The 21,308-nt window shown below is 37.3% G+C and overlaps 1 protein-coding gene across 3 annotated transcripts in view; it reads right to left on the bottom strand.

Moving 5' to 3' along the window:
• CHRM3 (cholinergic receptor muscarinic 3) overlaps positions 1–21,308 on the bottom strand; it is a 512,306-nt gene that overhangs the window by 234,248 nt on the left and 256,750 nt on the right. For all 3 annotated transcript variants that reach the window (XM_036827781.1, XM_036827780.1, XM_036827782.1), the window contains one exon: positions 15,587–15,689. The gene's annotated coding sequence lies outside the window, so the exon portion shown is untranslated. The remainder of the gene's footprint in view (positions 1–15,586; positions 15,690–21,308) is intronic.

Consider the following 21,308-nt stretch of genomic DNA (forward strand, 5'->3'; position numbering starts at 1 on the left):
TTTTTTTAATAATTATTTTTTATTTTTCATTTTAATAACTTTATTTTGTTTTATTTTCTTCTTTCTTTCTTTTTTTTCTCCCTTTTATTCTGAGCCGTGTGGATGACAGGCTCTTGGTGCTCCAGCCAGGCATCAGGGCTGTGCCTCTGAGGTGGGAGAGCTAAGTTCAGGACATTGGTCCACAAGAGACCTCCCAGCTCCACATAATATCAAATGGGGAAAATCTTCCAGATATCTCCATTTCAACGCCAAGACCCAGCTCCACTCAACGACCAGCAAGCTACAGAGCTGGACACCCTATGCCAAACAACTAGCAAGACAGGAACACAACCCCACCCATTAGCAGAGAGGCTGCTAAAATCATGATAAGGCCACAGACACCCCAAAACACACCACCAGACGTGGACCTGCCCACCAGAAAGACAAGATCCAGCCTCATCCACCAGAACACAGGCACTAGTCCCCTCCACCAGGAAGCCTACACAACCCACTGAACCAACCTTAGCCACTGAGGGCAGACACCTAAAACAATGGAAACTACGAACCTGCAGCCTGCGAAAAGGAGACCACAAACACAGTAAGTTAAGCAAAATGAGAAGACAGAGAAACACACAGCAGATGAAGGACCAAGGCAAAAACCCACCAGACCTAACAAATGAAGAGGAAATAGGCAGTCTACCTGAAAAAGAATTCAGAATAATGATAGTAAAGATGATCCAAAATCTTGGAAATAGAATGGAGAAAATACAAGAAACGTTTAACAGGGACCTAGAAGAACTAAAGAACATACAAACAGTGACGAACAACACAATAAATGAAATGAAAAATTCTCTAAAAGGGATCAATAGCAGAATAACCGAGGCAGAAGAACGGATAAGTGACCTGGAAGATAAAATAGTGGAAATAACTACTGCAGAGCAGAATAAAGAAAAAAGAATGAAAGGAATTGAGGACAGTCTCAGAGACCTCTGGGACAACATTAAACACACCAACATTCGAATTGTAGGGGTCCCAGAAGAAGAAGAGAAAAAGAAAGGGACTGAGAAAATATTTGAAGAGATTATAGTTGAAAACTTCCCTAATATGGGAAAGGAAATAGTTAACCAAGTCCAGGAAGCACAGAGAGTCCCATACAGGATAAATCCAAGGAGAAACACCCAAGACACATATTAATCAAACTATCAAAAATTAAATACAAAGAAAAAATATTAAAAGCAGCAAGGGAAAAACAACAAATAACATACAAGGGAATCCCCATAAGGTTAACAGCTGATCTTTCAGCAGAAACTCTGCAAGCCAGAAGGGAGTGGCAGGACATACTTAAAGTGATGAAGGAGAAAAACCTACGACCAAGATTACTCTACCCAGCAAGGATCTCATTCAGATTTGATGGAGAGATTAAAACCTTTACAGACAAGCAAAAGCTAAGAGAATTCAGCACCACCAAACCAGCTTTACAACAAATGCTAAAGGAACTTCTCTAGGCAGGAAACATAAAAGAAGGAAAAGACCTATAACAACAAACCCAAAACAATTAAGAAAATGGTAATAGGAACATACATATCGATAATTACCTTAAATGTAAATGGAGTAAATGCTCCAACCAAAAGACATAGACTGGCTGAATGCATACAAAAACAAGACCCGTATATACGCTGTCTATGAGAGACCCACTTCAGACCTAGGGACACACACAGACTGAAAGTGAGGGGATGGAAAAAGATATTCCATGCAAATGGAAATAAAAAGAAAGCTGGAGTAGCAATTCTCATATCAGACAAAATAGACTTTAAAACAAAGACTATTACAAGAGACAAAGAGGGACACTACATAATGATCAAGGGATCAATCCAAGAAGAAGATATAACAATTTAAATATTTATGCACCCAACATAGAAGCACCTCAATACATAAGGCAAATACTAACAGCCATAAAGGGGGAAACTGACAGTAACACAATCATAGTAGGGGACTTTAACACCCCACTTTCACCAATGGACAGATCATCCAAAATGAAAATAAATAAGGAAACACAAGCTTTAAATGATACATTAAACAAGATGGACTTAATTGATATTTATAGGATATTCCATCCAAAAACAACAGAATACACTTTCTTCTCAAGTGCTCTGGAACATTCTCCAGAATAGATCATATCTTGGGTCACTTGGTAAATTTAAGTAAATTGAAATCATATCAAGTATCTTTTCTGACCACAACGTTATGAGACTAGATATCAATTAGACGAAAAAATGTGTAAAAAATACTAACACATGGAGGCTAAACAATACATTACTAAATAACCAAGAGATCACTGAAGAAATCAAAGAGGAAATCAAAAAATACCTAGAAACAAATGACAATGACAACACGACGACGACCCAAAACCTATGGGATGCAGCAAAAGCAGTTCTAAGAGGGAGGTTTATAGCAATACAATCCTACCTTAAGAAACAAGAAACACCTCAAATAAACAACCTAACCTTACACCTAAAGCAATTAGAGAAAGAAGACCAAAAAAACCCCAAAGTTAGCAGACGGAAAGAAATCATAAAGATCAGAACAGAAATAAATGAAAAAGAAATGAAGGAAACGATAGCAAAGATCAATAAAACTAAAAGCTGGTTCTTTGAGCAGATAAACAAAATTGATAAACCATTAACCAGACTCATCAAGGAAGAAAGGGAGAAGACTCAAATCAATAGAATTAGAAATGAAACAGAAATAACAACTGACACTGCAGAAATACAAAGGATCATGAGAGATTACTACAAGCAACTATATGCCAATAAAATGGACAACCTGGAAGAAATGGACAAATTCTTAGAAATGCACAACCTTCCGAGACTGAACCAGGAAGAAACAGAAAATATGAACAGACCAATCACAAGCACTGAAATTGAAACTGTGATTAAAAATCTTCCAACAAACAAAAGCCCAGACCAGATCGCTTCACAGGCGAATTCTATCAAACATTTAGAGAAGAGCTAACACCTATCCTTCTCAAACTCTTCCAAAATATAGCAGAGGGAGGAACACTCCCAAACTCATTCCACGAGGCCACCATCACCCTGATACCAAAACCAGACAAAGATGTCACAAAGAAAGAAAACTACAGGCCAATATCACTGATGAACATAGATGTAAAAATCCTCAACAAAATACTAGCAAACAGAATCCAACAGCACATTAAAAGGATCATACACCATGGTCAAGTGGGGTTTATCCCAGGAATGCAAGGATTCTTCAATATACACAAATCAATCAATGTGATACACCATATTAACAAATTGAAGGAGAAAAACCATATGATCATCTCAACTGATGCAGAGAAAGCTTTCGACAAAATTCAACATGATTTATGACAAAAACCCTCCAGAAAGTAGGCATAGAGGGTACTTTCCTCAAAATAATAAAGGCCATATATGAGAAACCCACAGCCAACATCATCCTCAGTGGTGAAAAACAGAAACCATTTCCACTAAATCTGGAACAAGACAAGGTTGCCCACTCTCACCACTATTATTCAACATAGTTTTGGAAGTTTTACCCACAGCAATCAGAGAAGAATAAGAAATAAAAGGAATCCAAATCGGAAAAGAAGAAGTAAAGTTGTCACTGTTTGCAGATGATATGATACTATACATAGAGGATCGTAAAGATGCTACCAGAAAACTAGTAGATCTAATCAATGAATTTGGTAAAGTAGCAGGATACAAAATTAATGCACAGAAATCTCTTGCATTCCTATACACTAATGATGAAACATCTGAAAGAGAAATTAAGGAAACACTCCCATTTACCAATGCAACAAAAAGAATAAAATACCTAGGAATAAACGTACCTAAGGAGACAAAAGACCTGTATGCAGAAAATTATAAGACACTGATGAAAGAAATTAAAGATGATACAAACAGATGGAGAGATATACCATGTTCTTGGATTGGAAGAATCAACATTGTGAAAATGACTCTACTACCCAAAGCAGTCTACAGATTCAATGCAATCCCTATCAAACTACCACTGGCATTTTTCACAGAACTAGAACAAAAAAGATCACAATTTGTATGCAAACACAAAAGACCCCGAAGAGCCAAAGCAATCTTGAGAAAGAAAAACAGAGCTGGAGGAATCAGGCTCCCTGACTTAGCTACAGTAATCAAGATAGTATAGTACTGGCACAAAAATAGAAATATAGATCAATGGAACAGGATAGAAAGCCCAGAGATAAACCCACGCACATATGGTCACCTTATTTTTGATAAAGGAGGCAAGAATATACAGTAGAGAAAAGATAGCCTCTTCAATAAGTGGTGCTGGGAAAACTGGACAGCTACATGTAAAAGAATGAAATTAGAACACTCCTTAACACCATACACAAAAATAAACTCAAAATGGATTAAAGACCTAAATGTTAAGGCCAGACACTATAAAACTCTTAGAGGAAAACATAGGCAGAACACTCTATGACATAAATCACAGCAAGATCCTTTTTGACCCAACTCCTAGGAAATGGAAATAAAAACAAAAATAAGCAAATGGGACCTAATGAAACGTAAAAGCTTTTGCACAGCAAAGGAAACCATAAACAAGACTCGAAACCAACCCTCAGAATGGGAGAAAATATTTGCAAATGAAGCAACTTACAAAGGATTAATCTCAAAATTTACAAGCAGCTCATGCAGCTCAATAACAAAAAAACAAACAACCCAATTCGAAAATGGGCAGAATACCTAAATAGACATTTCTCCAAAGAAGATATACAGATTGCCAACAAACACATGAAAGAATGCTCAACATCATTAATCATTAGAGAAAGGCAAATCAAAACTGTAATGAGGTATCACCTCACACAAGTCAGAATGGCTATCATCAAAAAATCTACAAAGAAAAAATGCTAGAGAGGGTGTGAAGAAAAGGGAACCCTCTTGCAATGTTGGTGGGAACGTAAATTGATACAGTCACCATGGAGAACAGTATGGAGGTTCCTTAAAAAACTACAAATAGAACTACCATATGACCGAGCAATCCCACTACTGGGCATATACCCTGAGAAAACCATAATTCAAAAAGAGTCATGTACCAAAGTGTTCACTGCAGCTCTATTTACAATAGCCAGGACATGGAAGCAACCTAAGTGTCCATCAACAGATGAATGGAAAAAGAAGATGTGGCACATATATACAATGTAATATTACTCAGCCATAAAAAGAAACGAAATTGATTTATTTGCAGTGAGGTGGACGGACCAAGAGTCTGTCATACAGAGTGAAGTAAGTCAGAAAGAGAAAAACAAATACCACATGCTAACACATATATATGGAATCTAAAAAACAACAACAACAAAAATGGTCATGAAGAACCTAGGGGCAGGATGGGAATAAAGACGCAGACCTAGTAGAGAATGTACTTGAGGATAGGGGGAGGGGGAAGGGTAAGCTGGGACAAAGTGAGACAATGGCATGGACATATATACACTACCAAATGTAAACTAGATTGCTAGTGGGAAGCAGCCGCATAGCACAGGGAGATCAGCTCGGTGCTCTGTGATCACCTAGAGGGGTGGGATAGGGAGGGTGGGAAGGAGGGAGATGCAAGAGGGAAGAGATATGGGGATATACGTATGTGTATAACTGATTCACTTTGTTATAAAGCAGAAACTAACACAGCATTGTAAAGCAATTATACTCCAGTAAAGATGTTAAAAAAAAACCAAAACAAAAAACCTACTGAAAGACATACATTCTTTCCAAAATGTTAGTGGTAAAATAATAATAATAATATAACATCTTTTTAAAATTAAAAACATTTTAATTAAAAGTTAATTCTCAGTTTTTCGAGTTCATCCATTTATTTATTCAATTATTAAACAAAGCTGTATTGAGTGTCTACACGAGGCCCTCGCTTAAGTACTGGCAACATAAAAACAAGTAATATAGGATTCTTGCTCATGGGGTGTGAGAGCAACACAGTCTCAGCAAAAAAGATTATTTTCTGCTACACTAGTGTGGCTCACTTTCCATGTGCTCATCCATGACTTTAATTCTTCACAGGAATTCTTAAAACTCACTTACTCATTGTTTCTGGAATGCTTACACTATGTGTCAGAACTTAGAGGATGCAAAGATCAGTCAGGCCTAATGTTGGCATGTAGGAGGGAAGCCTTCAAGCTAGAACATCAAAGCTGTGTGACCTGGGGTTAGACACTTCATAGTCTCTGGGGACATCACTTTTTCCCTTTGTCCCTCCCTTTGACATAAAATTGAACTATTAAGGGCCTTGGTGAGGTCTAAATTAAAATCACCATTCTCCGAACTCTCACCATGCCCAGGCATTCCTTTTATATACCTCATCTCACTGAATCCTCTCAACAGCCACTCCACAAAGTGGGCCTGATTGCCCTCATTGGCAGAATGAATGGGAAAGCAGAGGCCAAGATAAGTCAAGAAACAGGGAAACACAATTGGTAGGTTTGAATCCAGGTCTTGAATCCAGAGCTGCTGGGTGCAAAGCTGATGCCCATATCCACTAACTATACTACTTACTATATGGAAGTACTGCAAAACCATAGCTACACCAACATGAAATACTGTTACTCTTAAAGGAAGATGAGCACGTGTACAAATAAATACGCACAATGTGCTTAGTAGGCTTGAATAATTTTAGCGTTCAAATAGACAGCAACTAAAACACTAAATATTGTACTGATAATGCAGTTTCAATAAAGTTAAAAAAAAGGTCATTAGATCTTTGTTGAAAACCAGTATGGTAAAATATTTGGGGGATAAAACCAAAACAATGTGTTTAAGTTGATGGGAAATACACAGACACACACACACAGAGTTATACATTAATTATATACATTATTACTTACACACTAATACATTTATATCAGTCCCTTCTGCAAATAGATCAATGAAAAATATTGCAATATATTAAAAAAAAGTAAAAGAGGTATATCCTTTTTTCAGACTGGAAACTACTTTAGAAGCAGACAGTTTTGTGGATTAATGTGAAACAGTATGGCACGATGCACTGATAACAGTAGTATTTGATGGTGGGAAAAATATAATTATAAACTCTAATGTATATATTTCTTGAGTGCACCTAGTTAAAATAGGTCACATTTATATTAGTAAAGGCAGGTTTTTTATAATTTTGTGATACAAAGACCACAAATTTGTTTCTTATTCTATATTAAAGGGTTTGAAACTTAGAATGGATTTTACTATGCAGTGAACTGATTTTTTAAAGTATATCTAAGTATCAATATGATCTAATTTACTCAGAAAGATGATGCTGTGATAGTACTACATGAAGTTATTGTTCTGGAATATTCTCATTCATAAACAATACTGATGAATAACCTCTGAACCCAGCACCAGGGTTACCAGGTAACATCAGCTTCCATTAAAGAAAATTATTAACAAATAAATTTAAAGTCATAGATCAAACATAAAATGTGTAGATATTTTCTTAGCAAAAGTGAATCAATTAATTATTCCAGGGCATTAGAAGACACATCTCACATCTTGTTAATTTTCCCCCAACTTACTATAATTATTAAAATATAGTATTAATAAAAAAAATAATGTTCCAGGTAACCTGGCACATGTTAGGCAATCAATACAAATCTGTTGAATGGACAACATTTGACCTTAAGTGATAGCTTTTTTTCTTAAGAGAATATTTTAATATCTTAAATTTTTTTCTAAGTACTTATATTAATAAGTAGAGGAATTTGAATGACACTACATCTTTTAAAGGTGTTAAAGTTTTAGGAGTCACCTTCTAAAACATTACATTTTTCTCTATTTGGGCTTTTTTCCAACTAGAAAAGGGTGAGAGTGTGAAAGCTCAAGTTAATGAAACTCACTGCTAATCTTTTTGGATGCTTGGGCAAATTAATTTATTCCATCATTTCCCTAGCTGCAAGGGAACGATAAATCAAGAGGGATTCATGGATCACTTAGCATTTATTCAATACACAATAAAGCATTTTTTTAGTGACTGTTTTGCACTGCCATTAAGGAATACTATGATGAATACGATGGGGGTGCCAGTCCTCAAGGAACTCAGTCTCAGGGGTAAACAATCAAGGAAATCAACAAGTTGCAATACAGAGCCATAAGTGCTGGGTAACCATGAAGGGAGGGGTTGGGGAAAGAACGTGGTGAACTTAACTCTGCCTGGGGAGAAGATGAGCAGGGCATGGGGAAAGACATCAGCATTCTGGTGAGATTTCATCTGGGTCTTGAAGATGAATACACATTTGTCAGGAAAGGGGGTTCAGGGTACTCCAGGCAGAAGGATGAGTAGGTGCAAGCACAGTGTTTGTGTAATTCCGAGGAAACAGTAAGACACTGGAATGTGGAGCATACGTAGGACGCACGGAAGAGAGTAGCTTATACGAGCTTGCATAGAAACTCAGTCGTGAAACCAACTGAGTTCCCCTCTCAGTTATGAAAACCAAACATGGTTCCAGACATTGCCTGATGTTCCCCTATGGGACAAAATCACCCTGATTGAGAAGCACTGATTTAGAGGAAAAGGGTTTTGCATTAAGAGAGGAAAAGTTCCGGTTATCACAGTTTATCCTTCTTAGTAATTAGATAGGAATGACTCATGACATAATTTTTCTGTAACCCATTTTTCTTTGTTTCATGTAAAGTGAGGATATTACTTATCTCACAGGGCTACTCTGAAGATTAAATAAGAGATTCTGAAGTAAACATATGTGTTCGGGCACTCACACAGGGACTGGACCATGACAGTGCCTTGTAAATGTGAGATGGTCCAGCATATTAAAGGGGAAACTCAATTCTGTTAATTGTTTTGCACTGTACATAATCAGTTTAGATTAAAACGGTTTTTATTAGTTGAAAAAATGTCCCAGAAGGATAGCTTTCAGAACCACCATGGTGATATTTTGTTTACAACTCTGAGACAGGCTCTCAAATGTCTTTATCTTTTTTTTCTAAACAGGAAATAAATGTACTGCAACCAGAAGTTAAGAATATGCTCAAAGTCATAGGTTAACTCGTGGAAGATGAACATTAAGTTGAGATTTTGGCCACTCATTACTTGCTTCTATTTGCCACCATTGTTTGAAAACTGTGTGTAGTTTATAATGTGGTACTTGGAAATAAGCTATATGTTAATATATAATTAATTTGCCAGGAGGAGAAGCTTTTTTAAATTAATGACTCATCTTTTTTTATAGATCTATCTCTACTGGTTTTCCAAAATGAAAATGAGTCCTCAATCTTTTAAGGCCAGAATCCATGTGTAGGCATTCCCAACTCCCTTTTTATCTTATAGAATGATGCTTGCAAAATATGATCCCCTTTTTTACTTTTTAAAATGATTAAATTGTGTGTCATGCTTTTATGAGGATTAATCACAACAATTTTCATATTGCAAAGGATTTGATAGAAGATTTTAAATGGGGTAGATTTCAAGATTAGGACAATGATATAAAGCTTGTGCCATGAATCCAACAAGTTGCTGTCTAGGAAAATAAGTAGCACTTTACTTCTCTTTGTTCAATGGTCTCAGCCAAAGAAAATATAAAGATTTGTCTTTTTTTCCCCCTCAAAAGCTCGAAGAGTAACAAATTAAAAATACACATAGCATACACTACCAAATGTAAAATAGATAGCTAGTGGGAAGCAGCTGCATAGCACAGGGAGATCAGCTCAGTGCTTTGTGACCACCTAGAGGGGTGGAATAGGGAGGGTGGGAGGGAGATGCAAGAGGGAGGGGATACGGGGATATATGTATGCATATAGCTGATTCACTTTGTTATACAGCAGAAACTAACAAAACATTGTAAAGCAAGTATGCTCCAATAAAGATGTTAAAAAAAATACACATATCTAGTAGTAGCCAATATCATAAATAAAAACAGTGTTAGGCAAAGACGTAATTTTATGTCAAGGGAAATAAACTACAGAATTTAACTCAATAAAACTAACTCCACTTTTATGAGACCCTAGTCAACAATTTTTCGACTATAGCTTCTACTTGATTTCATAAAACATCATTTAAAATTTAGTGTTGATAGTGGTAGAGAACAGAAAACAAAATCAAGACCTCTGAGCACAGAGAGGTTCAAAGGCCAACGGAATAAAATACATAAAATTCTGACTTCAATGGTTTTCTTTCAACCATCAGCTGAAGCATGATTACAAACATAAATAAAAAGGGGCTGATGATAGACACACATGGTTCAGGACAGCTGTATCTCATTCCTACATCAGTAATCCTCAAATATTAGTCCAATGTTCCCATAGCATCATAAGCACTCTTTGCCCCTCCATTCCTATCAGATGTGTAATTTCTCTTTTTACAGAATGAGTATTTTAACGTTAGGCAAATATACCTTTTTCAGATAGCAGAACTGCCAAACAAAATTTTGCTTTAGCCTCCAGTAAACCCAGAGTCATGTCTGATGACCAACAGCAGCAACTGTTGGTCCCTAGGGTCTGCCTAACTGTGACTGATATTTATTTCTCAGTTGATTCTACAGTTTTATTTATATTTGTTCTGCCTTAATTTTCTATTTTGTTGATAATTATTAGGTTTTATTCTTTTTATAATCTATCTAAAGTATTTTTTTTGGGGGGGTAAAAAAAGCAGAGTACAGACACATCAATACAAACAAGTGAATAGTAGAGAATGAAAATGTTTAAAGAAAAAAAATTAATAATATAAAGAGAAATATGTTTGAACATTAAGATGGCTAAGTTAAATATGGGAAAGTTCCCAATTTCAGAATACTTGTAATCAAAGTTATCATTGATCATATTATTAATATTCAGATAAAGTAAAATAATTTGTTTTAAATGTCTCTTCAATATAGGAATATAATTTAGGGATCCTAAATATATGAAATTATTTATCCCTGAGGCACAGTATGTTGTGATACTAAGAATGCAATATAATTTCAAAGTGAAATTTCACATTCTTCCGAGAAACATAATTTTATGTATGAAGGGTTTATATTACTGTTGGCTGATAAGATCATCACATCCATTTGGACCATCTACTCTTTTTCTAAAATGCAAAAGCGAAGCAATGTAAAGCATATGGGACTTTAATTGGCTTTGAGCTTTGCCAAGAAAAGTCAGAGATTTAATAGATAAGTAGATGGAGGCACAAGAATGATTCTAGTACTTCCTAGAGAGTTTACTTGGGTAGCATTATTACCTGATCAGACAACATTAGACTCTGTTCAATTATTCACAAGTGCAGAAATGCTATAGTGTTTTACCTCTTAATGTCCCACAAGCCCCTAGCAAAGTTCTTAAAGATAAGGCACCTCAATCAGGAGTCTTTAGACTAGAATGTCCCCTTAACATGACAGGTTAAAAAAAAAAGATTTTAAAGATGAAAATACTGAAGGAGAAGAGGGAAGTGAAGAGCCACGCCTTAATGAAATCCGGGTGAGCTGCTCACAAAAATATTAGATTTGCTGGCCCTTTGACTTTGTTCAAATCCTTTCAAAATGATGCCCATCTCTGATTCCACAGAGCATACCAGATATAATATCTGATCTGATGAATTACCATTTTTATTGGTCATTATTTTGTATATTTAGTTCACTGACTAAGTCAGTTCCTAGCTTTGGTATAATTTCATCTGCTTGTGTCTAAGATTAAAATGCATTTGAATTATTCATCATTCATTTCACAAATATTTTCTAAAGTCTAATATTGTTCAAGCATGGAGGATCCTGGAAGAATGTATCTTTTGTTCCAAAATGTTCACTCTTAAAAGTCAACACAAAGTGCTACAATAATGATGGGAATAAGAAAACGTCTGATACAATAATAAATGTCTATGACAAACATGTATATTTTTGGAGCCGTCTGATGTACTACTATAACATAACACAGATCTTCACAATCAACTCAGCGTCCATATTGTTCCTGCCCTATAATAAATATAGGATACATTTATCTTTTATATTAGATTTGAAAAATTAATCCTAATTAATTCAGGGAACCTCTCTGATTAAAGGGAGTTAATGGCAAGTGAAAAAAATAGTAGAAAATGCAAAGTTAAGTATGCTTAACCTAAGGTTCATTTCAGACACTATTAATTTCCCTCTCAATAGCTGTTTCATGTGGTGGCAATATGGTAGATTTTAGAGAGATTTTTAATCTTCCTCTGTCCAGATCCCAGGCACTCAGTGACATAAAGAATTTAGAAAAATGGATTTATCTTACTGGAAAAGCTTTATCTATACTAATGTAGAACCCTAAAACATAATGGACATCCCTGCCTGAATCCTTTCAAAGAAATTCCTAAAACGACATGAGAAGAATCTGTGGCCTTATTACAACTCTATTCACCACAGAGAAGAATTATACGCAAGGTCAATCCAGCTTGATCCCCAAAGGAAATACAAAGGCATCTTGTCAATAAGCACTATCCTGTACTGTGTCTAGGGATGCTCAGTGTGTATGTGCTTGTGCCTCTCTGTGTATTTTGTTCTCCATTGTCCCCCAAAATAAATATTTAGGAGAGAGCTGAAATTATCAACTGTTTCCTTAAATGTAGGATAGCTCTGCCCACACATATTATTTGGGTAAATTAGGTCCCCTAAGGTAAAGGAGATAGCTGTTCCTCATGCATTAATTTAATACCTAGGTAACAGAGTTTTCAACATCTTTATTGGTCTCCATTACCTGAACATCGGAGGCACATTTTTGTCTTAACACAGATCCTTGAACTTTTTATAATGTCAACTGTGAAACACTGATGGTTTTATATTGAAGGAAAAAAATGTCACCAGTACGAAATAAAGTTGATTATGTTGTACATAAGGAGTGCTGACATGGACCCAAGTTTCCACTCAGCTTCAAAGAAGATTGAATTTACTGGTTTATTTTTAAACTCTGAATCAAATAACATCACAGTATGTCAGAAGGTGTCTTTGATGAAAACTTTCTGATGACACCTTATCTTCTTCCCTTCCAATGGGAAGCGCACTGTCTCCAGTTATGGGTGGTTGGAGTCTAAAGGAAAGACTTCAGTAACTACCTCTATGGTCTATACAGTCATTACACAGCCATTTTGAGAAACAAAGTCTCCACTGCAGCTCAAATAAATAATTGGATTTACGTTTTGTGTTGGTGAAAAGGAGGAACTATATGTCAGACAGGCAAGAGATATGATCCCAGGTTTAACTACCAACCCCGACAAACACACATCCCTAATTCAGTTATTCTGCCTAAAAATTTACTAGCATCAACTTATTTTGCTGGGTGAATCATGCAACTACGAAGGAGTGACATTTAATAAACTTTGGTAGCTGTGCTCGAACATTAATCTTATAATAATGTCACTGCCAAACTATAAAATCCCTTCGCTCCTAATAGTAGTGTGACATCAGGACACGGACTGGATGGCAATTTGTAGAAGTCAGCAATGCTTCTGGCCTAAGCGTCACTACCTGGAGGAGCAGGCAAGGGGAAGGTATTGTCATATTAGGCAACAGGCCCCCTGTGGAAATGGAATAAAATTTCCTTGGTACCTTCAGTCACACCTTTTGTGCCCTCTCCCCCATTTGCTTCCGATACTTAATGTCTCAATGACTTGATCCTTCAACAAAGCCTCAACTCAGATTCTTTATTCAACCAAGGTATCAATGATCATCATCAGTTGATATCATTACTGCTATTATTATTGAAGAGCTTTAAGCCAGGCATTGACCAGATATGTTTCTATTCATAAACAATGACTTTGGCAGTTGGGTGAAGATGAGATTGAACAGGGACAGGAATAGAAATGAGAAGGTGATTTAGGGATGACAGTGGAAGACGGTTGAGACCAGAAAGTGGTGAATGTGACTTGGACTGGGGGCATGGCCTTTGACATAGAGACATGAAGATGTTAGGTCAGGGGTTCGGAGCCTCAGCTGCACATCAGAATCATCTGAAGAGCTTTCTACAGTTCTGAACCCCAGCTCCAGCCTCAGAGCTATTGGCTTAATTTTCTGGCTGCAGCCTGAGCTCTCAGAAAACGACCTTTTCACAGCGAGGGTTGAGAACCACTGGGTCCCAGCAAGGCTTTGGAGGACTTGATGGATTCGACGTGGAGAGGTTAAGACGAGGGAGGTAATTTGTATGACAACTAGAATTGTGGCAGATAAGTAACTAGTTTACTTGTAGTGCAATTTCCAGAGGAAAAGAAGACTGCAAGCCCAGATTTGAATGTGAACTCTCCTGACGTTTTCGATTTGGCAATTTTTTAAACACATGTGTATCAATTTTGTGTAGGCCAAAAAAAACCCACCAAAACTATAAAATAAACAACCTAAGACAGCCCTAACATTCAGGGGACCAGTCGCAACTTCTGCCTTAAATCAGGGAGGTTAAACTCTAATTATGGATTTCAGACTGTCACAGAATGTAGGAGTGAAATTCACTGGAGACTCCTGGAAACACATGGATTAATTACTTGATACCTCATTAAGAATAAAGGTGACCTGGAGTATTTGGTGCACTGCAATTGTGAATTTATTTTCTCCCTCCTTCTCTCCCTCCCTCTCCCTTTCTAAGGAAGCATAACATGTTTTTCCAAGGTTATGGGTTAAGGAGTAGAGCTAGGTCTTATATCTGATTAAGTCTCAGGTCTGTGCTACTTCTCAAATGTGGTTTTCAGCAGACTTTTGGGGGGGAAGGGGGTGGGCAGGGGAGCTGTTATAAAGTTTTACTTTTGAAAATACAATTTATATACATCGGACGCTTTTCTAAATACATACCAGAATTTCAACAAGTCTACCACATTCCCAACAATATTTTGAAAGTGGAATACAATAAAGCAATGAATCTTGTAATAAAGTATCTGTTAGTGGTAAAATACCACACACACACACACACACACACACACACACAGAGTACTCATCAAAGCAGTCTGAATTGAATTAAATCAGGAGCTACAAGGCTTATATCTCATGAGAATCTAATTTCAGAATATTCCCTTCAAGAGTATTCATTAAACAATGAAACTTTCAAATACTGTATTTCTTTTTGGTTTTATGTCATTATATATTATACCAAGGGAGTACTTGTCACAAAACCTAAGAGGATCAAAGGATCATTAATTAATTCCCATTTAGTTCATAATTTGATACTCAATTTTGTCTAAGACTGAACTAATTTTGGAAAAAAAAGTTTACATCCTTCTGTTAGACTTTTGAGCTACAGATACTATATTTATAAACATACCAGGGGATCTGTCATATTTCCTATACTTGAGTTCCATAGAGTTGTATATTAAATCTTATTAGTTTCAGAACCATATGAGCATGGAATTTCCTTTCTCTACTAGCATGAATGTATTCTTAATTTGTATTAACCCCATAACAAAGGAAATGAAGGGTCTTGGGGAGTCTTGTAGGTCATACTATAAACACATACGCTAAGTAGAAAAGACAAAGGTCATCTCTGACACGTGAATTTTACTCTCCAGAACAAATTTCATCCTCAGTCAACAACAAGAAAAGCAGAAATGGATATACTTCCCTAGGTATGATTCAAAGGATGGGTAAGCAAACATTGAAGCTTTTATGTACCTGTTCCAGGTAGGATCATCAAACCAATCCAATGTTTCAAGGACCGTGCTGTGTGCTGAACTTTCCTTGTAGAAAAAAACCAGATGCCATGTCACCACAAAAGCTGAAAACCAAACAAATAAAGAAGGAGTAAATAAATCTAAAACAAGATAAAAGAAGAAGTAGGATACTTGGATTACTTGATTGTGAAATGTCATTTTAATTAAATGATAGATTTCATAAATGGAGATTTATCCCAGACTTTCCCCAAGTGGACTTCATCAAGAAACCCTTTCGGGGCTTCCCTGGTGGCGCAGTGGTTGAGAGTCTGCCTGCCAATGCAGGGGACGCGGGTTCGAGCCCTGGTCTGGGAGGATCCCACATGCCGGGAGCAACTAGGCCCATGGGCCACAACTGCTGGGCCTGCGCATCTGGAGACTGTGCTCCACAACAAGAGAGGCCGCGACAGTGAGAGGCCCGCACACCGCGATGGGGAGTGGCCCCCGCTCGCCACAACTGGAGAGGGCCTTCGCACAGAAACGAAGACCCAGCACAGCCAAAAATAAATAAATAAATAAATTTATTAAAAAAAAAGAAACCCTTTCATTCCACAATACCTGTTAGCATCCTGCTGCAGGAATGATCCACGGCAGTTACTGGGGAAACAATGACCTGTGTACCCTACTTTTCCACGAGATGCCACATCTCGTAGACTCTGTCATATGGTCACATGTTCTCAGGTTGATACTTCCAATAACTGGGAGTACTTTATAAGCTTCCCCATTAAAATATGCACATAAGGCACATATATTTAAAACGCATATAGAAAGCTAAGTGTTGAGTTTCCTTCACAAGTTTCATAGCGAATTAGCGAAGAACCACTCACCTGACTAGTACAATTTATTTCATGGCAACAGGTATTTGACATTCATTCATCACTTTGATCAATATTTACTGAGTGAATAACATGAACCAGATATTGGGTTGAGAAAATGAATTGGACTTGGTCCTGCCTTCAAAAAACCCAAGTCTACTCAAGTGGGAAAGGCCACGTTGGACCCTCATCAACCCTGAGGACTAAGTCATTGTGTTCACAATGCAGACAGGGTACAGGAGTGGCGTCACCGAGCAGAGGGTCTTCAAGCGGAGCCTTGAATGTTGAGTAGAAGAGTGAGATATGCCGGCGAAGCGGGGGTGAGGGAGGAGAAGGGTGTTATTCAGGCAGCATGCTCAAACACAGGAAGCTGTGAGGGAGAACGGCATGTTCTGAAAGCTGCCTTATATCGGGCCTACAATAATGTGAGGGAACAGAACACGCACAAAGGAAATGGCAGAACATCCTTTTACAGATTTAAAGGGCTGTAAATCAGTCCACGGCACAGCGGTGCAAACAAAAGCACCCACTCCAATAATTGTATAGAAGCTGAACCTATTCCCAAGCTCCTCTACACACGTCATCTCATCCTGGCCTCACAAGATTGAGGGGCCTGCCCAAGACCTGAAAATAACTGGTGTAAGTTCATCTGTATCATTTTTTCAGATTCCGCATATATGGGATGTCACGTGGGATTTGTCTTTCTCTAAATTACTTCACTTAGTACGATCATCTCTGGGTCCATCCATGTTGCTGCAAATGGCAGTATTTCATTCTTTTTTATGACTGAGTAATATACTTATTTACAAAACAGAAACGGACTCACAGACATAGGAAACAAACGTATGGTTACCAAAACGAAGGTAGGGGAGGGATAAATTGGGAATTTGGGACTAACAGATACACACTACCATATATAAAGTAGATAAACAAGGACCTACTGTATGGCACAGGGAACTCTACTCAATATCTTGTAATAACCTATAATGGAAAAGAATCTGAAGTTACATACATATGTGTGTGTGTATATATATATATAACTGAATCACTTTGCTGTACACCTGAATCATTGTAAATCAACTATATTCAATAAAAATAAAAATTAAAAACACTTAAAAAAAACTTCATACAATTGGAAAAAAAAAGTGATTCGTGTAGACCAGTCCAGTGCCCTCTCTGTGCAAGGAGAGGTGCGCGTGGCATGTGGTATGGACATGTCAGTCTCTGTCCTATTTCATGACGTGCGCTTTCCCGATTGTACTGCCCTGCGGACTCCGGGCACAACCAAATTGCTGCCACCATCACCTTTCCTGTTTCCAATTTCAGGAAGTCAAGCGTGGGGTAGAAAAATTGTGATTAATTCCCCATGTTTTCACCTCCTGGATTTTGATATCTTTAATAAAAGACTTCTCCGTGTGGCCATACTGAAGGTAAGGCTGGCGACTGTGTACTGCCCAGCAACCGTGGAGAAACTGGTGATTCTGTCTACACCCAGCTCTGATCCTCAAATGCCCTCTGTGGACGTAACTGTTACATATGAGCCTCTCTCAGGCCTGGTGGTTCTTGCCTCTGACTTCATCAGCGCTTTAATAACTTTGCTGATGCAGGGTGTGGATAAAAGGGCTTTGAACTCTAGGCAGAGGTTAGAATTAGTGCATCTACTCAGAGAGGAATGGAGGCCAGCACTCATTTGTAACATGTACAAATGGGGAGAGAAAGCATGGAGATGGGGGAAAAGCAGTTTTTGTGATGCAAAAATGAAGAAACCTTGTCTATGACACATAGCTTATATAAGAAAAACTCTAAAGGAGCCTGTGGCATTCTCCAAAGGATGAGAAATATAGTTGCTGAGGTTGGAAAGATTGCAGAGGATTTTTTCCCTTCCTCTTCTCTCTCCTCCCACTTTTTCTCTTGTAAACTCCTGAAGTGAAACCGCTTAGAATACATCTTACTCAGTTCAATTTCTCATCATGAAGGTGAGAGACTGGAAAGTCTTTCGGTAGCCCTGAAATCTCCTTGCCCTCATGAAAGAGGATAGAAGTTTTTATTTTCAATGCTTTTCCAGTTGAGAAACTGTATGCTTGCTACAGGAGTGGCCCCCGCCCCGCTCTATGTTCTGAGACCTTACAACATATTAGGAATTATTTTGGCTTTAAAGAGAAGCATGATTGCTTAAAAAGGCAGCTTCTGCTACAGAGGCTTGCAAGATAGAAACCAATTCCAGGCAACAGATGAACAATAATGCCTAGAATACAGACAGACACTGGATGTAAGACAGACAAAATCCAAATGACAGTATCATCCACATATTCAACTTCCAGCAATGATCTTGTGTTACAGCTGCTTGACAAACCACACTTGTTACTACAGAATAAGCTTGTTCTTGACATGCAGCAGAGAGCAGATGAAGCAGAAGCATTATTTGAAACCAAAACGTAGGAGCAAATAAACGAATCAAAAATACCTGTGAGCAACCTAATGGAAGAAAACTTGGATAAGTCATTTAAAAGAGAAACTGGACTCCACACAACATTCTAAAATGAGTAATTTCTGGAAAAAAAATTATTTCGAATGTATTTCCCATTTGTTTGTATGAATACTTAGGGAATTCATGGGATCCAACAGATTTGACCTCAGTGATTTGCTGCAGAATCCAGCATTTGCTGGCACGATATAAATTGGTTCTCTAGAGGAACCTGACAACTAGCCCCTGTAAACTCTGGAACGAGAAATCGGGTTCTATGAAAATTTGTACCAAAAGAACCTGGATGCTTAATCCATACAAGAAGAAGTCGGGGCAGGAGGATTGGTAGGTGAGATGAGGGAGGTACAGGCAGAGGGAAGGAGAATTAATTATTTCCCTTATGGCACTAACACACCAGGCATTGATTACTCATCTGATCGTCTCAACAACCTTGGGAAGAAGATATCATCATCACTAGTTTACAAATGAAGAAATGATTTCTCTTTTGAGAGGCTAATTTACTTAATACACAACAGGAAGTGGCCTGAGCTGGGATCAGAAACTATGTTTGCCTGATACTTAGGTGATTTTCCTAATTAAAACCACAGTAATTCTCAAACAGTAAGCAATATGTAAATTTAAAAATCTCAATAGCAATCAAACAAATCCAAAATTTAAAAAATGACACAGATCGCATTAGCTACAATTATAAATAATAAAATGCAGATGAGACTACTAGGAAAACAATGGATAAACTCATATATTTTGGTGGTACTATACATATGTAGAACCCACTGAATCACCTATCTCACCCACACCTATATTTAGGGTCCTTAAATATATTCATATCTTTGGACCTAGTAATCCCACTCACAAATTATCCCAAAGAAACAATTCAAAATTAGGAAAATGTTCATTGTAGCATTATTCATAATACTAGTGAATAACAGAAACTATGTGTGTATTCCACAGCAGGGCATCTAAGAAAATGTTTGTATATTAACTCCACGGTATATTAAGTAGCCAATAAAGTAATAACTAAGTCACAATATAGAGAAAGTGGTATAGAAAACTGTATGTTCTGATTATAAGTAGGTACAAAATGTGTATGTGAATAAATACTAGCCAGGTAACCAGAGTAAAGAAAATTGTGGTGCTAGGATAGAGTAGTTGTGAATGCATTAAAAAAATCTTAACCCCATTCTCACAATATATTTTAAAATTGTACTCATTTGAAATACCTACTGAATAAAAATACAGACCCACAAACATGATATATATTTGGAATATGTGTTTTCATGGTTAAATGGTCTCCAGCACATAAAATATTATTTTGTTACATCGTTAAGTATTTGATAGTGGAGGAAGGAGGTAGGAGATGAAGGAGATATACTTAGTATGATGCTGAGATAATATATATATACATATTTTAACAGAATGGTGAAAATCAATTTCTTATAATGACAGTCCACAGAAAGATTAGATTACAAAACTAAGAAGATTTGTTGACATAATTGCTAATGCATGTGATTTTAAATGAATCTATGATCAACAGTCTTTTCCACACTGTAACATAACTTTCACCTTCTTACATTCCCTCTATCCCATTTTCTGAAGGAAAAAAAAAGCTAAAGAAAATTGGCTGAGCCTCAGAATCTCCCATTTCTTCATTTTCTTCTTTAAGACATCACCCATCTCCCAAACAGGGTCTCCTCCATCCCTGGGAAGCCATTTAGTCTTCCCAGGGCAGGGAGAAGGTGCATTTGAAGAAACAATAGCTAACTCATGGCTACTGGCTTCTGTCTCACGTAAGAACAGGGTGAACTAGCAAGTGTTCGTCATTTGTCTCAGATGGTATCTATTCATCTCTCTCTAGTCGTGGCCTCATTCCTGGTTTTAGGCAGTAAATTTCTAGCATTTGCTGCTCCAAAATATCTCCTACTCTCTAGAAGTGAGATTAAGGTGGAAAAACTACATTGCCTATCTCCTGGCTCAATAGCTCTTAGAAAGCAAAGGAACATCCTAAATCTGTAAATCTCACAAATCATTAGAAATTCACAAACCACATCCACTGCCTCTCCCCCGGCAGTTGTTTATACATTTACATATAAAGAGAAATGCAAAATTAAATGTAATTCAAGTACTGTTCAATCTCTTTTGTATAAGTCAGCCTTTCCATTAGCCTTCCTCTCCCACTCTTTCTTTAAACAAACACACACACACACACACACACAGTGGAGAGGGGTATGGCTTCAGTAAACTAAGGAAGAGAAGAAACATTCTGCATCTCAAAACATGACTTAGTCTATCTCCCTTGACCTATGGGGCAGGGCTCCTTATCCATCTGGGTGCTCCTAGCCCAGCTGACATTTAGAATTAGGCTCGCCACTGGCATGCATACCATT

Source organism: Balaenoptera musculus, chromosome 16, assembly GCF_009873245.2.
Source record: "Balaenoptera musculus isolate JJ_BM4_2016_0621 chromosome 16, mBalMus1.pri.v3, whole genome shotgun sequence".
In the NCBI taxonomy this organism is placed as follows: domain Eukaryota; kingdom Metazoa; phylum Chordata; class Mammalia; order Artiodactyla; family Balaenopteridae; genus Balaenoptera; species Balaenoptera musculus.